At 35.7% G+C, this 20,921-nt stretch overlaps 1 protein-coding gene across 1 annotated transcript in view; it reads right to left on the bottom strand.

The window, feature by feature from the left end:
- LOC145673364 (uncharacterized) overlaps positions 1 to 20,921 on the bottom strand; it is a 779,808-nt gene that overhangs the window by 449,241 nt on the left and 309,646 nt on the right. The gene's annotated exons all lie outside the window — the stretch shown is intronic.

The raw sequence follows: 20,921 nt of genomic DNA on the forward strand, positions 1-20,921 counted from the left end.
CTTTTACAGCTAAAACTTAGTTTCAACTACTCACTTTTCGTAAATATATGAAAGTATTTTTAAACGTTCCTGGAATTTTGTTATAACTCTCTATTACCACAGTCTCCAAGGGGAAATCAAAAAGTTCATGCTATCACTCGAAGGTGACGAACTACGATCCCCATTGGATATACATTTGATAGTTATGTCCTCGTATGTCAACCATTCACACTCTGGACTTGTTAGAACAACTCTTTCTTTATTTTATTTTATCTTATTTTTTTGTAAGTAAATCAGTGAAAGTGCGATGATTGACAAGCTTGAGGCACGGAACATCATTAAGCTCCTCCATTTTTAAGGGAAATCAGCAAAGCAGATCCACGAAGAAATAAAATAAGTCTATGGGGATGGAAGTCTATCCTATGAGATGGTATCCAACTGGAAATAGGAACTCCAAACTAGACACATGACCACCGTGGACGCCTCTACATCTGGAAGATCATCTCTCATTGATGATGCCGCCTTGACGGAGAAAGTTGAAAAGATCACAATAGAAAGCAGGAGAATAATCATTGAAAGTGTTATGTGTACAATAGGTATGAGTTATAGATCTGCCTGAATATGATTCACAACCAGCTGTATCTCCAGAAAGTGTCCATACGATGAGTGTCTCGACTGCTGATGCTTTACCAGAAGAGAATTCGCGAGGACCTGATTACCTACCAGAAGGGCAAACAATTATTAGTAGCTATTATTTCCATCTACTAACTAAATTACTGTATGAGAGGTACTAAAGAAGAAACGTCGTAGATTGGTCACAAAAGAGGTGTTACTGTTGGCAGACACTGCACCGCCTTATTCCGCCCATGCATCCATAGCGAAGACAGTGGAATTACGGTAGGAAATACTGCTCCATCCCTATACTCACCAGACCTAGCACCAAGCGACTCCTTTCTCTTCCCAGAAATGAAGCGTCCATTGAGAGGACTCCATTACGACAGTAAGAATGACGTCATTTCTGAGGTTGATCTGTAGTGTCAAAGTCAAACTGCAACCTTTTACAAAACGGGCTTACGGAAAGTGAAGAACCTGTCAAAAATGTGTCGCTACGGACGGTGACTACATAGAGAAGGACTGATACATACCATCATGGTGTCAGAGTTCTCCAGAGTGGATTTATTCTAGGTGATTGCACGAACTTTTTGATACCAACTCGTAAGTACACACTTATTACCACAGTGTAAATTATTTAATCGCTCTCAGAGCAGGCACTTTTGGAACACACTTGCACTACCGCTCTTGTCATTGCTGGTAAATACCAACGGATGATCTCTTTTGGTATCTTCCCAAATTCAGCCGTCGCGTTGGTTTTGATCTCTTTTACGGTGGAGAAACAGGTACATTTGAGGCCCATTTTTCCTCAACCCTTTTCCAACTGTAGGGGCTTTAAAGTCCCATTTCCTTTACCCATACAATATTTCTCCTGCGTGCATTGAATGATGTGGATCGACTGTACTTGATGGTTCTGAGCGGAGAGAATACGTAAAAGGAACGATTGGTGACAAGTGCTCCTCGAGACGTTGCAAGTGAAAGGAAAAAGGAAATGTTTAAAAGCATTTGAAGTTGTATTTGTAGTAATCGTGGTGATCACGCTCTAATGTGTTTGGTACTAATTTTGTTGTCTTACAGAAAAGAAAACCTTTTAGTAATTTGTTATGTTGTTTCAGAAATCGAAAGCAGTCGTATTATCAAAGAAAATGTTATGAGCAATTTCTGATGTAACTTTTTATGTACTTCTATGTACAATTTTATGTACTTTTAAGTCCTGTCAGACGTCTCGTGCATCTAGATATAGCAACGAACGTTGGTGTGGAAAGATGTTGCAACAGCCGTCGCATATTTTTCTAATGATAATTTCGAAGTGGTTTTATGCACAAGACTCTAGTAGTGAATCTAGAGATTAACATAATGAGGATGGTGACATGGGTAGCAACAGATCAATAGCAGGAACTTCGCAGGTAGACTTGGATGACAAGAAACCAGCAGCGGTATAGCCACATGCAATGATATAGCCACACTCAATGCGCACAATATGTAACATTTTTCCGTGATGAAATGAAAGGAAAAATGACCTCTATGAATATGATTCCGCTTCGAGTTTTTAGAATTGCAATCTTAGCGTAAACACTTTTTCGATATTTATCGTAATATAAAGGTACCCAAGAAATTTATATCGCTTTTGTGGAGATCTGTGTTCAATTGGCCATCACACCGTGAGATAAATGCGAATGGAGATGAAGCGAAGGTCAGTTGTTCGTGTGGGTATATCCAACATACTACTTGGTTGTGACAGTTCAGATTCACCGTGAATTGCGTAAAACCAGAGTGAACATGGGACCTCCACATAGTGTCATAAGGGGAGTGTATGTGGTATGAGATCAAACTGCGGTCAAACGCCGCTGCAGTGCGGTGGAAGATAGGCCAGGCCTTTGGTAACGGTATCATGACTACGCGGACAGTGCAGCGGTGGTTTAACAACTTTAAGGACGGTGACGAAACAGTCAAAGATGCACCACGTGTGAGGAGACCAACACAGGTACAAAATGAAGATCTTCAGGCAGCGATTGAGGCGAACACTGGCCATACATGTGAGGAACTGGGACTACAATTCAGTGTGAGTGGAGAAACCATTCAGCAGAAACTTGGATTCCACATGATTTGACTCTGGACCAGAATTTAACGCGACCAGATACCTGTGTTTCTTTGCTGTCTCGTCTGAAGAAGGAGCCATTTCGTACAGGATGTTGATATGTGTTGAGAAATGGGTCCTGTACGAAGCTCTACGGCGCCGTCGGCATCCCATGAACCGGTTCCAAAACAGCCGAAACCAGCACTGTACAAGAAGAAGGTCCTCCTGTGTGTTTGGTGGACTGTTCACGGCATCGTGCATCGGGAACTGCTACCAGCTGGCCAGAGCATCAAAGCAACTGTGTACTGTTCGCATGTGAGCCGTGTTCAAGAAAAACTCAAAACTCTGGAGCCAACACTTCTGAATCGTAAAGCGGTCCTCCTGTTACAGGACAACACTAATCCCCGCGTAGCTAGGATAACCAGGCACACCATTCTACGCCTTGGATGAGAAACACTATTGCATCCACCATACTCCTCGAACATTGCACCGTCCGATTATCACGTGTTCCATTCCTTGGACAATCATCTTAGAGGACGCAAGTTCAAGTCCCTAGTAGAAGTGCAAAATGCACTTGATACCTTCTTCGGTTCACGGCACACCAATTTTTGCTGCGATGTAATCCATGGTCTTCCAGAACGTTTGCAGAAGGTCGTTGGTGCAGGTGGGGACAATTGTGATCTTCCAGGTACGTCTTAGGTGACATACCGATGTTCGAATTTGGTGGGTTTAAAAGCTACCTACTAAGTTTATTATAATGTATTTCGGATCAGTACGTTCAATGAACACCACTGAATTTGGTACTGAACCACATGCAATAAAAAGCATATGTGCTTAACTTTTGACACTATTCTATATACGTCTCAGAGCTCTACAGTTTCACTGGAAATTCAGTATTTAATTTGACCACCAAGTATGGTATTCATTTCGAAAGTCACTTGTTGAATTTTTTAAGCATCCGCTATATATTCGAATAGCCCTGAAAAAATATAGAATCCAAACATTACTTCTGTGTTGCTATTGGATTTCTTGAAACGGAACTTTATAATGTTAGGTTCTTTTTTTAATACGTTTAAATTGCATCTTTTTATATGTGCTCCCTTTTCTTCTTCTTCTTCTTCTTCTTCTTCTTCTTCTTCTTCTCTGCCCTTTTCGCTCTCTGTCTCACTCCTGTACCTCTGTTTAACAGACATCCATCGGTTTCAATTGTTCATTGTTTGTGTGTGTTTAAGTGTTTCCCTCCGTCAACTTATGAATCTTGTTTCGTCTTGCTTTTATTATTTCACGTTATCGATAATAACACGTGTACATTTTGAAATTAGAATTGCGCTCATGTTGTTTGCTGGTTTTGGTATCGGAGAGACAAAGAAAGGAGAGAGAGAGAGGAGGTCTCCTTTCCACACACAATTATGAGATAAGATCTAAATTGGGTGGCCTAGCTGCACCGCGTTTGCTGTTTCAATGTTTTTGATGCGAAGTATACAATGATTGCCGAGAAAAGGACAAAAGGTATCCTACGGTTTATACAGTTTGCTTCTGCGAGGCAATATGAAGATGACTTTGAGACAAGAAGGTATGCCTTTCTTTTTCATTATGATCATCGCCTTTGAATCATTGAGATTAAATCTTTTGGTTAACTTTAGAGCAGCGAATATTTCTTGTTAAATATGACTCCCGTGAGTGCGGTAAGTTATATTGGACTTTGTTTTCTAGAGCAATAACGCATGTTTTCATTTATCGAGGTATAAGTAAGTGCAGAACTTACATATATGTTCTTCCACCAACCAACATGGCATACATGAAACTTCTCATAACCAGAAGATTTATGTATGGATTGAAATATCGAGAAAAAGAAGAGTCGGCCTAATATTCTTCGCAAAATCAATAAATTGAGATCGTTGCTATGAAATCATTAACTAGTTCATGGAAAAACTAACCAAATAATAAATTAGTAATGTCTAAATTAAAGACTAGATCCATATAGGTAGTACATCCAGGTAGTCCATAAAGATAATCCAAAACGGATTCGAAAATTGAATAATTTCTGAGGATATGTGGTTACGTTGTTTTCCGTACTTAAGATCACTGGAAATTCACTTCTTCTGGATTACACATATACCAGGTGGTCCATTTGTGCCTCACAATAGTGAAGTTGGACAACCAACCATACAGTAAAGTAAGCTGAGTTGCCTAAATCCGAGGGTAACCTGCTTACAAAAGCACTTTGTCGTCGTATGAAAAATATATCATACATTTAAGAATTATATTGGAGGTATCATGCGAGTCGCTTTTGCCGATACTAAAGGAAACAAACTATATTCATGTAGCATATGAAGTTGTTTAGAAATTATTACTGCTCCAAGAAACATATACATTTAATAACAATCGACATTTACGGTAAATGAAGTAACTGAAAGAAAGAAAGAAAACAAGGAAAATAACTCAAACGTCCGAGTCAAGATAACTGCTAAGACAGATTACTTATTTCAACAATCATCCATGACGAAAGATCTGTTACATCAATCGTGCGTTATTGTTCATAATTAAGTCTAGCCGAAATTCTGAATAATAAACTAACAATTAGTAATCAACACACTGATCTAATTTCTTCACTAATTAAACAAAAAGTCTTATTTTAGACAATCTAAACTACACCTCTATTTTCCAGTTACCAGACGACAGCGAGTTATCATCAAAACCATCACTTAATAAAATATCTTCCACCTAAAATAAATAACCTGTCTCTACATATATAAATCTTCGATTCCAACTTAATCATGTAATTAATTCATTCATTTAACTGACTTAATCCACATATGTCAGATAATAGCATCAAACACACCACTATGAACATTTGGAATACAATTAAGTCATATAGAAACCATCTTATCTACTTAAAAATTAGATTACACGATCGTAATTTGCTGAATATTCTAAAGTAGCATGCACACCGAAGCAAATTATAGAGAATACTAGGATACGAACATTTGGAAAACATTCGTAGATGTTCATTTCCATCCTTACTGGAAATTCCGTGTGTAGTTTATACCACCAACAACTTAATTTGAATCAGTGTTATTATAGGCAGCAGTCGAAATATCATACACAAGTGTCTAAGGATGTACGTTGTTTCATAGGTTGAATTTTAAATAATCTATACTATACAATGTTGAACATTTATGTTCATCCCATTTGCGAATAGTAATTATACTAGTATGTGCTCACGATATAGGAACTTAAACGATTTGTGTTAACACAACGTAGGAAGACAATAAGGTAAGCTAAATTACATAAAAATTGCACATAATTTAGTTTTATAGAATTATACATATATTACGGTGTTCGGGCTCGATCCGCGTACCTTCCTGATTGAGACTTGGTCCCTGTGAAGGGCTTAGCCATTCTATTACGGTTCTGGGTTCGAGCAGCATAGTGCTGCATGGTGCACACCGTCCTCAACCGGCCTCCGCGGAGAACTCCCTATTCCTCGCCCTCAAATAATACAGCTTTGCACCATTTTATTTGTGGGTTCGGAAAGTTTATTCCCGCGACGATCGTTCGAGGAAGACGCGACACACCTCACCGTTACGGTCCAGATTCGGTCGGATCACCTGGGTGAAGACCTAGGGCGTATTACGAAAATAGACGAGAGCATCACCTACTTTCATGAATTGAACACAAGTTATCCAACAATCACGTTCTCGTTACGTCATGTAATCTGTGAAAGAAAAACTGACAAAATTACATCTTATTGTGCCATTTATTGGAAACAAACAAACGTACCTGAGATAAACAAACTTTTCTTTACATTTGTCGCCCCATTTGTGTAATGAATTCGTAAGTATACTTTTTATTACTCACTTCAATATTTTCTGTCTGCCATGGCTCGTCGATAGCTGATCACATTTTAAGTTGAGACACTATATATCCGTCGAATCCACTCACAAAAATCGTCCTTTCTTCCGATATTGAGAATTTAACAGACAGTCATTCCAAACGAACGTAGTGACAGCATTATGTTGTTGTTTCTAATAAAGAATTGACTTATTTCGACAAATTTTTGTGTTAGTCGCTTACTATATGTCCATTACCTTCGGGTACCACCTGCCAAGTCCTTTATTTCACTCTTAATCTCGATCACGCAACCTCGTCATTATAAAATATTACTTGGGGTCGATTTACTTTAATAACGAGTTACGTAAGAATCGCCAGAATGTTCAGATTAGTATTACCGTTTTCACTAATAGTTTATACATATTCGAAGATAATGACGGATTTCCAAATCACATGGTAACCAATATTCCTCTTAAAATAACGTCTGGGAACAAGATCATGACGTGATCAATAAAAAATAGCTGAGTCATTAACATCAACACACACCAACACTTACAACGAAAAACTAGCTGTTGTTTCTCATTACTTTCCTCTTCTTCTTCTTCTATCCTGTCTCTTAGCACCACTAGGCGGCAGCACAATCAACGAGAAACATACACCACACAAAGTGTACGAATTCAGATGAACGTCACATAAAGCTCTAACGCAGAATTTGCGTTTATACGAAAAATATTTTAAGCAGAATTTTGGTACAGTTACACATACACACACCAAAATTGTATGTCTGGTATACACAGACACACACCTCAACGGAAAGCATATGTTTTATTCGTTGTGGCTCGTTCGCTTATATTCTCTACTGTTCGATTCGGTGTAAATGCGACTGAAAACCATTTATTAAAGTTTCAGGAATAAAATCAACTATATCTATACTATATCTATTTAACCGGCCTCCAAAACGTGTATTCACACGTGTTTAATATAATTTAGACCTATATTTCGAATTAACAAAACATTTCACACTGACAAATTACTAACCAAATCAAAATTACGAAACAGAATTACATATTCTATTGTTTCGTGTACTGCTAATCAATCATTAATATCATATCAGTAAATCATTGCAGCAATTAAAATAACAATAATAACATTAGAAATGGCCATACGTTTGTGTGACGCTTATATTCCATCTCATAGGGTCTACCAGCTTGCAGTGACTTGTACAGTAAGAGACACTTCTGGATGGTACAGCCATATGGAGATTTACGGCAAGAGTGCTCCACCAGTTGAGTCCAAAGTATTTGCTGGAAGTATTGCAACCAAATTAACTTTAAAAGAAGGCGGGTGGCATAATCGCTAGGCAATGAAAATTCCCGTACACTTCGGCGAAATTCCCACTACCGTCTACAGCATCATTTCTCAAAATGAGATGAATCTCAGGCGTGTAGTTTTTAGGGCAAATATATTACTTGATATTTGTCCTATTCGTTAAGATAAAAAATGAAAGTCCAATCCTGTTGCTGTTGGAATGAACTCTCTTTAAGTCGATTGATCTGAAATGACTTTACAGAACCTAAATAAATATTGTCACATCAGGGGGGGAGGAAGAGCAAAAGCTCCCCTTCTACAGTATGAAAACATATACTTTTAATCAAATGCTTAGCGAGAATGAACCCATTGGTATAGCGGTTTTATGATTTGAAATCTTGCTCCCAAGCCATCTTTTCTCATAACTGACAACATAGGAGAACGGCAGATGCAAATATGATGAAGGAGAAATACACTCACATGTGCAAATTCAGAACTGGAGACAAAATGATCGGATATCATCCATATTTTGTCGAAAATTTTGATTTTGTAAGTAGAAATGTAAAAGCTCACCCGAACTTGAGAGCATCCCATTACCAATTGTTGAATTCAAGTGGAGAACTCAGTTGAGAGCATCAGATGATTACGGAGGGAGAGAAACATCTTAAGATATGGGGAACGAACAATGGAAAAAAATACCAACTTCCCTCGACCAGACTCGAACCCTAGACCTCATGATTATGAAGCCACGTCTTTGCTCACTCATCCACGGAGCCACACAAAGTGACAGACGGTCATACGTCAGGAAAACCGTTCGTTACGACCAGTGATTTATTTGTAAGAGGAAGCTAGGGAAATTCTCCGTCTCTAGTTTTTCTTTCCTTGGCAGTAACTTAATTACTGCTGTCCCAGCCTGAGAAGAATATTTTCCACCTCTCTAGAAAATTTCCTAACAATTTGCATACATTTTAAGCAACACAAAACATTTATTCATCGCTGTTCCCCATAATTATACTTACACAAAGGAATTATTTCCAATTCTATGAATTCCCGTACCAAGTAAACAGAAATACTGAGTATGAAATTCTATATCTCGAGAATAGTTTTGCAGAAAATACCTTAGCTAAATTTTCTATTTGGAACAGGGAGAAGCACACACGCGGGGCTTAGGAAGCAGATTGCGCCCATAAGATTTGTTTTGCTCAGTAAGGGACATAAATTTACATTCAAATGGCAAAATCACGCGTTTAATTATGCTATAAGTTTACTTTTAAGAACTCCAAATGCGTAGAACGAAAGCATTCTTTTTTGCTTGGAAGAATAAAATTATGGCTGAAGGTACTACACATTCCTTGCTACCGTATCGCGATTTAATTAAATGTTTTAAAAGCTTTTAAAGCTCAATCCCTAACCAAATTGATAACTGCATGATCTATCTCTTTGCAGTTCACTTAAAACACTATAGAAATATCGTAAAACTTAATAAAAGGAATAAAAGTTCTTTCACAGCGTGAAGCTTACGATTATTACCATATACTTATAGCGTAGATGTTTCGTGTATCTTCTTTCATAGCTCATTGGATCCGTATAGAATTCCCATTCCCGCGACCCGTGTTCGAATCTTCGCGTCGCTGTTTTTTATTTTTATTTTATTATTGATCAGGTAGGTCTCCCGTAGAAAGAAACATATGGTTACAGTTCAAGGTGTGATTCGATATTCTGCAAGTATTTATTTATTTTTTTCTTGTCAAGCGAAAAATTGAAGTAGAATTTTACATTCGTAAAACTTCTAGATTTGACTGTTAATAAGAACTATGAATAAGATTACAGCTCAAAATAAATTGAATTCTCTTCAATTGTAGTCCATAATTAGCTATGGTCAAGGAAATGGATTTAAGCTGTTTTGTGTGTGATCAGCACTTTGACTTCGATCATCCCTATTTCTGGAACTAAATATCACTAATTTTGTTTTTTTCTTTTATATATAAAATTCTCATCCTTTAGTTCTTAACAAAACAGAGATTATTGTTCAAACTGTCACTATAAGATTACATTTCATTATATAAAGAAATTAAACTAACTATATATATATATATATATATATATATATATATATATATATATATATATATATATATATATATATATATATATATACTTAAAATATCGAAAATAATATGACAAATATTATGAACAGTTTTATAATAGAACTAAGCAATGTTTTATAATACACTAAACTGAATGAAATACAGGATATTTGAAGTTAGCGATAATATTGCCAGTAGATTCTGAAATACAAGTTTCTTGAACAGATAGGGACACTTCACCTTGAAATATACACCTTGAATTTGATTCTCGATAGAATCTGAAATATGTTAAGAACTTTAAACCTTGAATAAGGCAACACAAGTTTGAATCCCATGGTTGTAATTGTGTCGTTACAAACTCACTCTTTTTATATAAATCAACCAATCTAAAGCCGGATCTTTATTCAAAAAGTATTTTCTCCTTTACGTATATCTCAGGGAGAACATTTAACGTCAACTTTTTATTAGCAAATGTAGCAACTGATCAAATTGAATAATGCTAAAAATAGCCTACTTCGCTCGCTAGAACTTATCTTTGGTAGAAGTTCATACATCAAATTTTTTTTCTTGTTTTTTTTTTTTTTTTTTTTTTTTTTTGTTTCTTAGTTTGAAGCCAATGCTGTTTGAAACCAATGCTGTTATGAATATCCATTTTTCTAATTTCCTTAGGAGACTAAAGAGAAACGTTAATTCTCCTATATATGAAAGAAAAATATATATCTCATATATCACACAGATAACGAAATAGAATAGCATATTTATCTACACCTTGGCGTTTAGTGCTTTAAAATTGTTCAGAATATTTTCCTTATTCCCATAATAAAAAGAAAAAATGAGAATTATTAATTCCCATAGAAGAAGAAAGAAAAATATAATTATAGGTGTATTCATTAAACAAAAAGAATAAAATAAAATATATTAAAATAAAATATGACTAAACTAAGTAAAACATTTACTCCGAATAGTCTCTGTAAGTAATTTGTAGAAAATTGTCAGAAATAATGAACATAAACTATCAGGTCTAGTTCTAAAAGTGTAGCAAGTGATAGTTCTAAACTCAAGTAGAATATTCAATCTGCTTCATTTAAATAATAGACATTTTACAAAAATAATGATCTTTTGGCTGTATCGTAAATATTTTAGTAAATAAATAAATAAAAAACATATGTATAATTTAATCATCGCAACTGGATAGCTGATTCTGTAGGTGAAGATAATGAATATTACTACAAACTGTTACAAAGGTGGGGGCCGCAGTGGCCCAGTGGAAGCCGGTGGGTGTAGCTAAGCAGCCTGTAGTGTTGTCAACGGCTCGGCTCACGGCTCAGTTACCTCAACATACCGAGCCGGTTCGAGATCCATAAAAGTGATTAGATGCTAATACAATACGAAGTATATGTTCTATAAGCCTTTCCCACAATTCTACTGCTTGGGGCTGAAATCAGTCAATACTGAGGAAGTTAATTATTCGTCCCTGACTGAAAACTGTTTCGCGAAGACATCTTTAAACAAATCCCATTTTTATGGAACATAGTGAAATTGATCAAAGACAAGCGCTACAATTCGACTCAACTGACATTTGTGTGTATGTGCGGCCGTTTGCCTGTTTCACAACTATCTTTTATTGTTTTGGTTTCATTTTAATGAAAATTGGTCCTCCAGCTTGGGGGTTTGGGTAAGGCTAACAACCTCATCCTGTAAAAAAGGTACTTGTTCAGAAACATTCAACTGAAAGTATTTGAGAACAGGATCCTGAGAAGAATATTCGGACCCAAGAGGAACGAGAATGGGGAATGGCGGAAGCTTCATAACGAGGAACTACGTAGTTTATACGGTTTACCCAACATTGTTAGGGTCGTCAAGTCTAGGAGGCTTAGGTGGGCAGGTCATGTAGCTAGAATGGAAGAAAGTAGAAACGCTTTCAAAGTCTTGACTGGTAGACCCATAGGAAAACGACCATTAGGAAGACCTAGGCGCAGATGGGAGGATAATATTAAGATGGATCTCGCAGAGATAGGAATACGAAGTAGAAACTGGATCCAATTAGCTAAGAATAGAAGTCAGTGGAGAGGTTTTGTGATCGCGACATTGAACCTCCGGGTTCCATAGGCCATAGAGTTAGTTAGTTAGAGTTTAATGAAAATTGGCTTATGGTTTCAATTAATAATCCTATTGTTTGGGATTTAACTCTATCAAGAATAAGGGGTGAAAGCTAAAATACTCACCCTTTGCACATACACATATAAAACAATTTTGTGTTATAGGCAAAACAACTGAAGATCATTTGATTAGACGAAACATAGGCTATTTTTACTTTAGGCCATCCGCGTAATTCGAATTTGTTGCGGGTGAAATTGGCAATGGATAAGCGCGTAAAAGGGACCAAGTTCCTCTGAACTTCGAAACTTGGTTATTTAAATATTATAATAAAATATGTTTAAAAATAACTTCCACCATATTGAGTCAATTTGATTCAATATGGCGTATATTTTCTTTGGGGCTTTTCGATCATCCCTATTAAACGAAGTCAATTGGGCTCAAGAGAAAAATGAAATTAACTTTTTCAGTTTTACGTCCAAAGATTATGCCCTGTAGACTAATGGGGACGATTATTGAGGGATGTAAATTATGATGGTAGACTTGATGGAATGATAATGTGGGAAGAGACGGTAGTACGCCGGCTATCAAGAATTAGAGGTTGAATTACTTTACCCTGCCGTTTAAAAAAGATCCAGTATAACTTCTGTAAAAAGTGTTTAATTTTAAAAGAATATGGTGCGAGTGTAATTTGGAGTTTATGAACAAGCCACACTTTTAGGGGTAAAATCAGTCAAGAATGACCAATCGCCCTCTCCCAATCATGTTCCTTTACAAAATTCCAAATATTGTTTTGTAGGTTCCCAATTGACTTCGCTGTTTGGAATTATAATTGGCCAATAATAAAGGAGTAAATTTCATTCCTCTTGTCATGTAACACGAAATATTTCGTGTAAATTAGTTTTGTGAAACATAATGTGTTTTGTTTGAAATTATAGGCATAAAGTTATTGTTTTGAGTTGAAGTTGGAGGAAAAAAGGTGAATTAATTTCATTTTGTGAAACTGTTAACAACATTTTTTCTCCAAAGTTCCCATTTTTCATGAAATAGTAGGTATGTTTTCTTTCAGGCTGTAGTTAGGTCTATTGTTTATGTTGTTATCCATGAGAGTTGGGGTAATTAAGCCAACTTCAAGATTACATTTTACGATAACTTCTGTGCTTTTGTTAAATCTGATTTCATGAAGCAACTTTTTTTTTTAAACTGTAAGAACTACTATTGTTGGTAGGGACTGAAACTGATGAAGAGAAAGATAATGTAAATGTAATCATGTAAGAAAATCATGTAAATCATGTAAGAAAATCATGATTTTTTAAAAAAAATATTTTTGTTGATTTTTTAAAATTTAAATCGATTTTTTATTTATATCAAAACTTTCTCCTCGTATAATACAAGTCGCGAACTGCAGAAAAGACATTAGAAATTAGTATTAAATGTTAATTATGTCATTTAGGTGGAAGTATTGGGATTTAATTTTGAATTAATCCCCAATCGTTTACCTATTTCAATCGCAAACAATGTGTCTCAAGCATTAAGGAAAAAACTTACAGCAACGTTTATCAATATGACACTTTTCTTTTCGCGAAAGTTATTGATGTTTGGCAGGGCCATATTTAAAAAAAATCGAAACTAGCTAGCCGCACGAAATACATATAAAGTCCATAAATTTCGCCTAAAATTAACTAACTCTATGGCGTATGGAACCCATAGGATCAATTCCACGTTCACAAAAGCTTTCCCTGACTTCTATCCTTAGCCAACTGGATCCATTTTCTACTTTGTATTCCTATATCTGCGAAATCCATCTAAAAGTTGTCCTCCCATCTGCGCCTAGGTCTTCCTAATGGTCGTTTTCAGATTGGTCTTCCAGTTAAGACTTTGAAAGCGTTCCTACTTTTTTCCATCCTGGCTACATGACCTGCCCACCTGAGTCTCCTAGACTTGATGACCCTAACAATGTTTGGTAAACCGTACAAATTATGTAGTTCCTCGTTATGAAGTTTCCACCATTCCCCATTCCCGTTCCTTTTAGGTCCGAATATTCGTCTGAGGATCTTGTTCTCAAATACTTTCAGTTTATGCTCTTCCCTCATAGCAAGCGACCATGTTTCGCAACCACACAGAGCTACAGGCATGATTATCGTTTTATATATTTTAAGCTTCAAATTTCTCGACAGAATTTGCGACGACAAGAGATTTTGAACTAAATAATAACACGAATTCCCTGATTTTAGTCGACATTTAATTTCTTCGTGAATATCGTTTTCGTCTGTTAATATTGATCTTATATATTTGAAAGTATTCACTTTATCAAAAGAATTATTATTTTTTTAACGCATCCAAAATTTGCCGTATTACGATCCCGAATAACTTCTATGTATTTAGTACATAAATTTCGCCTGAAGTTATAAAATCTATTATTTTTTATTTTTTTTCGCAGAGGGGATCGAGCTTTCCTAAATACGACCCTATTACCTGAAAACAAACAAATACACGTGGGCACAAAAGAACTTTCGTCTTAAATTTTCATGATGATTTCTCCGTTGGAATAGTTTTAACGATTTAAAAACCCTATGTTACAAAGAGAAGAAAGCAGGATTTACCCGTTACCCGTTCAAAACGGGATTTTCTCTAATCATCCTCTGCATGATACTCGTTTTCATATTGTGCTTACATAATTTGAGTCTCATTGTATTTTCTTATTATCTTCCATAATCGAAATAACAGAACAGAAACGGGATTTTACTTATTTTCACTTTAATTTATTTCGGATTTTGATTTAAACCAACGACTTTTATTTTTAAAAAATCATGTGATTTAAATCTTGATTAAATTCGTGATTTAAATCAGACTGGTTTAAATCAATCCACCCTACTGTTCAACCATTGAAATTTCCTTCAGTAGTAAGCAACTACTTATTCAAGGAGTCATCACTAAACGCTAGAGGCAAAGAAAGGCAAAGCAATATCGCCTGAAGGTCGTTTGAAATGAGTGTCTTGTCTTTGGTTTACCTGTGAAGTGAAGCATTTTGCTTCTTCTACTAAGTTCTGACACATTATGTCAATGAAATATTGGTCTGTTTGTGAAAACAAAGAGAGGAAAGAAAAAATATGAGCTATCCGCGTCAGGCTATTAGATCTTTAAGCATGTTGGAAAAATAAACCATGTCCTGTATTTTACCAAAATATGGTTAATAAACTAGCGTTATTATCATTAAAGGCCGTATGTGTCCTGGAACCTTGTATTATACCTGGAAAAGTTCGTGTCAGATCCAGAGGAAATGTAACATTTTATGATTATGCAACGATAAATGAAAAAATTGAATACGCTCTGTCTTAGTGTTCGGTGCGGAAGACCTGGGTTCGATTACCAGTGTGAGTTTATCTAGTTTGGGATAACACGTTAGGCTGTAGGCCCATGTCTCATATAGTCTCGGTGCTGCAAGTTAAGTTAAAATTCTAACCATTCAACCCATCAGTCTTAGAGCTCATAGTATTATGAGAAAGTGATTGGTGTGATCCGTGATGCGTTGCAATTAAAAAAGCCACAATGAGAATCACAATGCTGGATATAAAAGTTGATTTCTCGCTGAAGCATCGTGACTTATAATTAAATTTCAGATTTTTAGCTTCTAAAAATTGGGCCTATGGGTCCCTAATAAAAGCTTGGCTAAGTAGTTAATAGGGATGCGCACGAGTAGAGTCGAGACACAATTTTCCTGAGAAAATTCGAGTCGAGACACAGCTCTTTCAATAGAAAAATATACGTTTTACAAGTCGAGACATCACTTTTACAGCACATTTTCGAGACGAGACAGCTTCAAATCTTGTCTCGTGCGCATCTCTATTAGTTAAATATATTCTAAAACTCATGAAATAGAATCAACAATTAATTTAAAATTATTGACTGAGTATAACTGTAAACCCAGAGTTTAAAAAGAAATATGTAAAAATGATTAGACACATAGCTACATTCGTCTGGATATTCAAAGCACGTTTTCACTGTTCACATCAATTTAAAAATTATCAACCATCTAATTACAATTTCCATTCTCCACACGAGAAGAATAAGTGTACGAAAATGTTATTTGGGAAAAATTTAAGCCCCTTTCCTCTCCCAGAAAAACAGCGAATGATAAAAGCTATCCCAGTCAATCCACGTGTTAACTACGTATGTTCAAAATTTATTGTAAACAATAAAATTACTTCCTTGCTTTGACCATTTAATTAGGATCGTGTACCAATAACCCCCGTTCCCCACCCCGTAAATTCTACAAGACAAATTTTACTGGCTCGCTTGATTGAATTTTGACAATCCCTTAAAATCAAATAATTTATCTTTTCTGTCATTCTCAAGTGCTTATACTCTTACAGGCCTTGCAGTTATCTTTCAGTGCAATGTTTTGACACACACAGACGCACTCATCAAACAAGAAAGGCAAATATAAATTTAGAAGAAAATTAGTTTCACGTTCCACGATAAAGTCCTTTAGGCTAAGGGAGACGGATCATCAACGAAACTAATGTTTCTTGAAGTAAAGTTTTAATGATCTCCTAACGAAAATCGAATCCCAGACTACACGAACCACAGGCGCACACGCTACCCACTAGATCAACAGGAACGGTTAGAGCTTCTTTAACTGTGTCTAGACACTTTCATTTCCATCGTCTCCAGGTTTGTTAGATCATACCGGATCCAGGTAATGAAATTCTTATCTAGTTTCATTACTGTTTCCCAATAACAAATTAATTTCATTTTTCTCTTGACCCCAATTGACTTCGTTTAGTAGGGATGATCGAGAAGTCCCAAAGAAAATATACGCCATATTGAATCAAATTGACTCAATATGGTGGAAGTTATTTTTAAACATATTTTATTATAATATTTAAATAACCAAGTTTCGAAGTTCAGAGGAACTTGGTCCCTTTTACGCGCTTATCCATTGCCAATTTCACCCGCAACAAATTCGAATTATGCGGATGGCCTAAAGTAAAAATAGCCTATGTTTTGTCTAGTCAAATGATCTTCAGTTGTTTTGCCTATAACACAAAATTGTTTTGTATGTGTATGTGCAAAGGGTGAGTGTTTTAGCTTTCACCCCTTATTCTTGATAGAGTTAAATCCCAAACAATAGGATTATTAGTTGAAACCATAAGCCAATTTTCATTAAAATGAAACCAAAACAATAAAAGATAGTTGTGAAACAGGCAAACGGCCGCACATACACACAAATGTCAGTTGAGTCGAATTGTAGCGCTCGTCTTTGATCAATTTCACTATGTTCCATAAAAATGGGATTTGTTTAAAGATGTCTTCGCGGAACAGTTTTCAGTCAGGGACGAATAATTAACTTCCTCAGTATTGACTGATTTCAGCCCCAAGCAGTAGAATTGTGGGAAAGGCTTATAGAACATATACTTCGTATTGTATTAGCATCTAATCACTTTTATGGATCTCGAACCGGCTCGGTATGTTGAGGTGACTGAGTCGTGAGCCGAGCCGTTGACAACACTACAGGCTGCTTAGCTACACCCACCGGCTACCACTGGGTCACTACGGCCCCCACCTTTGTAACAGTTTGTAGTAATATTCATTATCTTCACCCACAGAATCAGCTATCCAGTTGCGATGATTAAATTATACATATGTATTTTATTTATTTATTTACTAAAATATTAACGATACAGCCAAAAGATCATTATTTTTGTAAAATGTCTATTATTTAAATGAAGCAGATTGAATATTCTACTTGAGTTTAGAACTATCACTTGCTACACTTTTAGAACTAGACCTGATAGTTTATGTTCATTATTTCTGACAATTTTCTACAAATTACTTACAGAGACTATTCGGAGTAAATGTTTTACTTAGTTTAGTCATATTTTATTTTAATATATTTTATTTTATTCTTTTTGTTTAATAAATACACCTATAATTATATTTTTCTTTCTTCTTCTATGGGAATTAACAATTCTCATTTTTTCTTTTTATTATGGGAATAAGGAAAATATTCTGAACAATTTTAAAGCACTTAACGCCAAGGTGTAGATAAATATGCTATTTTATTTCGTTATCTGTGTGATATATGAGATATATATATTTTTCTTTCATATATAGGAGAATTAACGTTTCTCTTTAGTCTCCTAAGGAAATTAGAAAAATGGATATTCATAACAGCATTGGTTTCAAATACTTTATGTCAAGGAGCAGATCGACTATTATATTTTGTTCTCCCCATGAAATAAGCATACCTTTTTTCTTTCTTTCTTTCTTTCTTTCTTCATAGTGGCCCTTAAGACTTACCTAGTCGATAGCCAGAAGTTTGCCTGAAGGCATAACGTCGCGTAGCAAACAACTCGGTTCGACACGTGCCAATATACCTACCTTCTGAATAGAGTTGGAAGTCATTTTTTTATTTTCATGATTCCATGGAAAGTTATGTATATATCTTTGCTTCTTTACTACTACTGCCACTACTACTTATCTCCCCAAAAGTAAGCAAATCTCCTTTTTGAGTACTTTTTCATCATATTTTATTGAAAAAAGTGTTATGAAGGATTTTAACAAAAAAGAAAAATTTCCTTCGGCCGGTTTTGAACTCACGCCAAAAGCCATTCTTGTTACCAGCCTACAACGCTAGCGCACACGACCACGAGGACCGATAGCAACAAGCGTATGATTTCTGTTATATACATAGGTATAGCCTACGTAGCAAGATACGGATAACGCCAACCAATCAGAATCGTGTATTAGGTTACTACTACCGGGAGTACTCTCCCGAGCAAGATCTCAACAACTTAGTCCAAGCTAGAGGTTAACTATGTCAATAAAATTCATTTCAAACGGTTCAACCATTTTTCGCTATGATAGACAACGTATTTTTAATTTATATACTATGTAGATATACGTTAATAGTATTGTTACTGTCTTTTTTATTTAATTTATTGATATAAAAATGATGTATTAACTTTAATATTTAACAGTATCATACAAATTCATCATGCGTATGACGACGTGTCGTCGTCGCCAGGTCTGTTCCGGTCATGCCGGGACACGAGTGTGATTGCTTCCAGGTCACGAAATCCGTAACCAATTATCACTGCTTCCAAATACCAGTATAATAATAGGGTATGTTCTAACCCTAACGGGTAGGAACTGACTGTGGTTAGGTTTTTTTTCCTAAAAACGAAGCTCGATTCTCAGTAGAAGCCTATGGTTTCGGATCCCACGTTAAGCTGTAAGTCCATGTCTCATATAACCTCGCTGCTGAATGGGACGCTAAAGTAAAACCAACTAGTACAACTAATAACAGACATTCTACAAAGAGCTCTGCAGACCTTTTCCTTGATAAGAAATATTTTTTTTCATATCAAAAAATGAAAATGAAATGAAATTTTTGAGTTTTACGTCCCACGATTATGCCGGTTAGGCTAAAGGAGACGGTGATGATGAGAGATGAATGAAATGGGGGAATGAAGAAAGTGGGAGAACCCCGAGAAAACCAAAGCACACGGTGTTTGTCCACCACAAAGTTCAATTGGCGAGAGCAGGCTTTGAACACGGGACCCCAAACACCAGAGGTGAACGCTCTACCACTGGGCCACCGCGGCCCCCATTTTTTCATATCAAACAGAGCAAACATAGATGTATAATTACAAGGATTCTGTTAAAATCTTGCGAAGTATTCAGAAACCTAAGAAACCAAAAAACCCAAGAAACAAAAAAAAAAAAAGATTTGATGTATGAACTTCTACCAAAGATAAGTTCTAGCAAGCGAAGTAGGCTATTTTTAGCATTATTCAATTTGATCAGTTGCTACATTTGCTAATAAAAAGTTGACGTTAAATGTTCTCCCTGAGATATACGTAAAGGAGAAAATACTTTTTGAATAAAGATCCGGCTTTAGATTGGTTGATTTATATAAAAAGAGTGAGTTTGTAACGACACAATTACAACCATGGGATTCAAACTTGTGTTGCCTTATTCAAGGTTTAAAGTTCTTAACATATTTCAGATTCTATCGAGAATCAAATTCAAGGTGTATATTTCAAGGTGAAGTGTCCCTATCTGTTCAAGAAACTTGTATTTCAGAATCTACTGGCAATATTATCGCTAACTTCAAATATCCTGTATTTCATTCAGTTTAGTGTATTATAAAACATTGCTTAGTTCTATTATAAAATTGTTCATAATATTTGTCATATTATTTTCGATATTTTTAAGTATATATATATATATATATAGTTAGTTTAATTTCTTTATATAATGAATGTAATCCCATAGTGACAGTTTGAACAATAATCTCTGTTTTGTTAAGGACTAAAGGATGAGCATTTTATATATAAACGAAAGAAAAAAACAAAATTAGTGATATTTAGTTCCAGAAATAGGGATGATCGAAGTCAATGTGCTGATCACACACAAAACGGCTTAAATCCATTTCCTCGACCATAGCTAATTATGGACTACAATTGAAGAGAATTCAATTTTTTTGAGGGGCCGCGGTGGCTTAGTGGTAGAGCGTTCACCTCTGGTGCTTGGGGTCCCGGGTTCGATCCCAGCTCCCGCCAAGTGAACTTTGTGGTGGACAAACACCGTGTGCGTGGGTTTTCTCGGGGTTCTCCCACTTTTTTCATTCCACCATTTCATTCATTTCTCATAATCACCGTCTCCTTTAGCCTAACCGGCATAATCGTGGGACGTAAAACTCAAAGATTTCATTTCATTTTTTTCAATTTATTTTGAGCTGTAATCTTATTCATAGTTCTTATTAACAGTCAAATCTAGAAGTTTTACGAATGTAAAATTCTACTTCATTTTTTCGCTTGACAAGAAAAGAATAAATAAATACTTGCAGAATATCGAATCACACCTTGAACTGTAAACATATGTTTCTTTCTACTGGAGTCCTACCTGATCAATAATAA

The sequence above is a fragment of the Thermobia domestica genome, chromosome 16 (genome assembly GCF_964235325.1).
Source record: "Thermobia domestica chromosome 16, izTheDome1.hap1.1, whole genome shotgun sequence".
Classification (NCBI taxonomy): Eukaryota; Metazoa; Arthropoda; class Insecta; order Zygentoma; family Lepismatidae; genus Thermobia; species Thermobia domestica.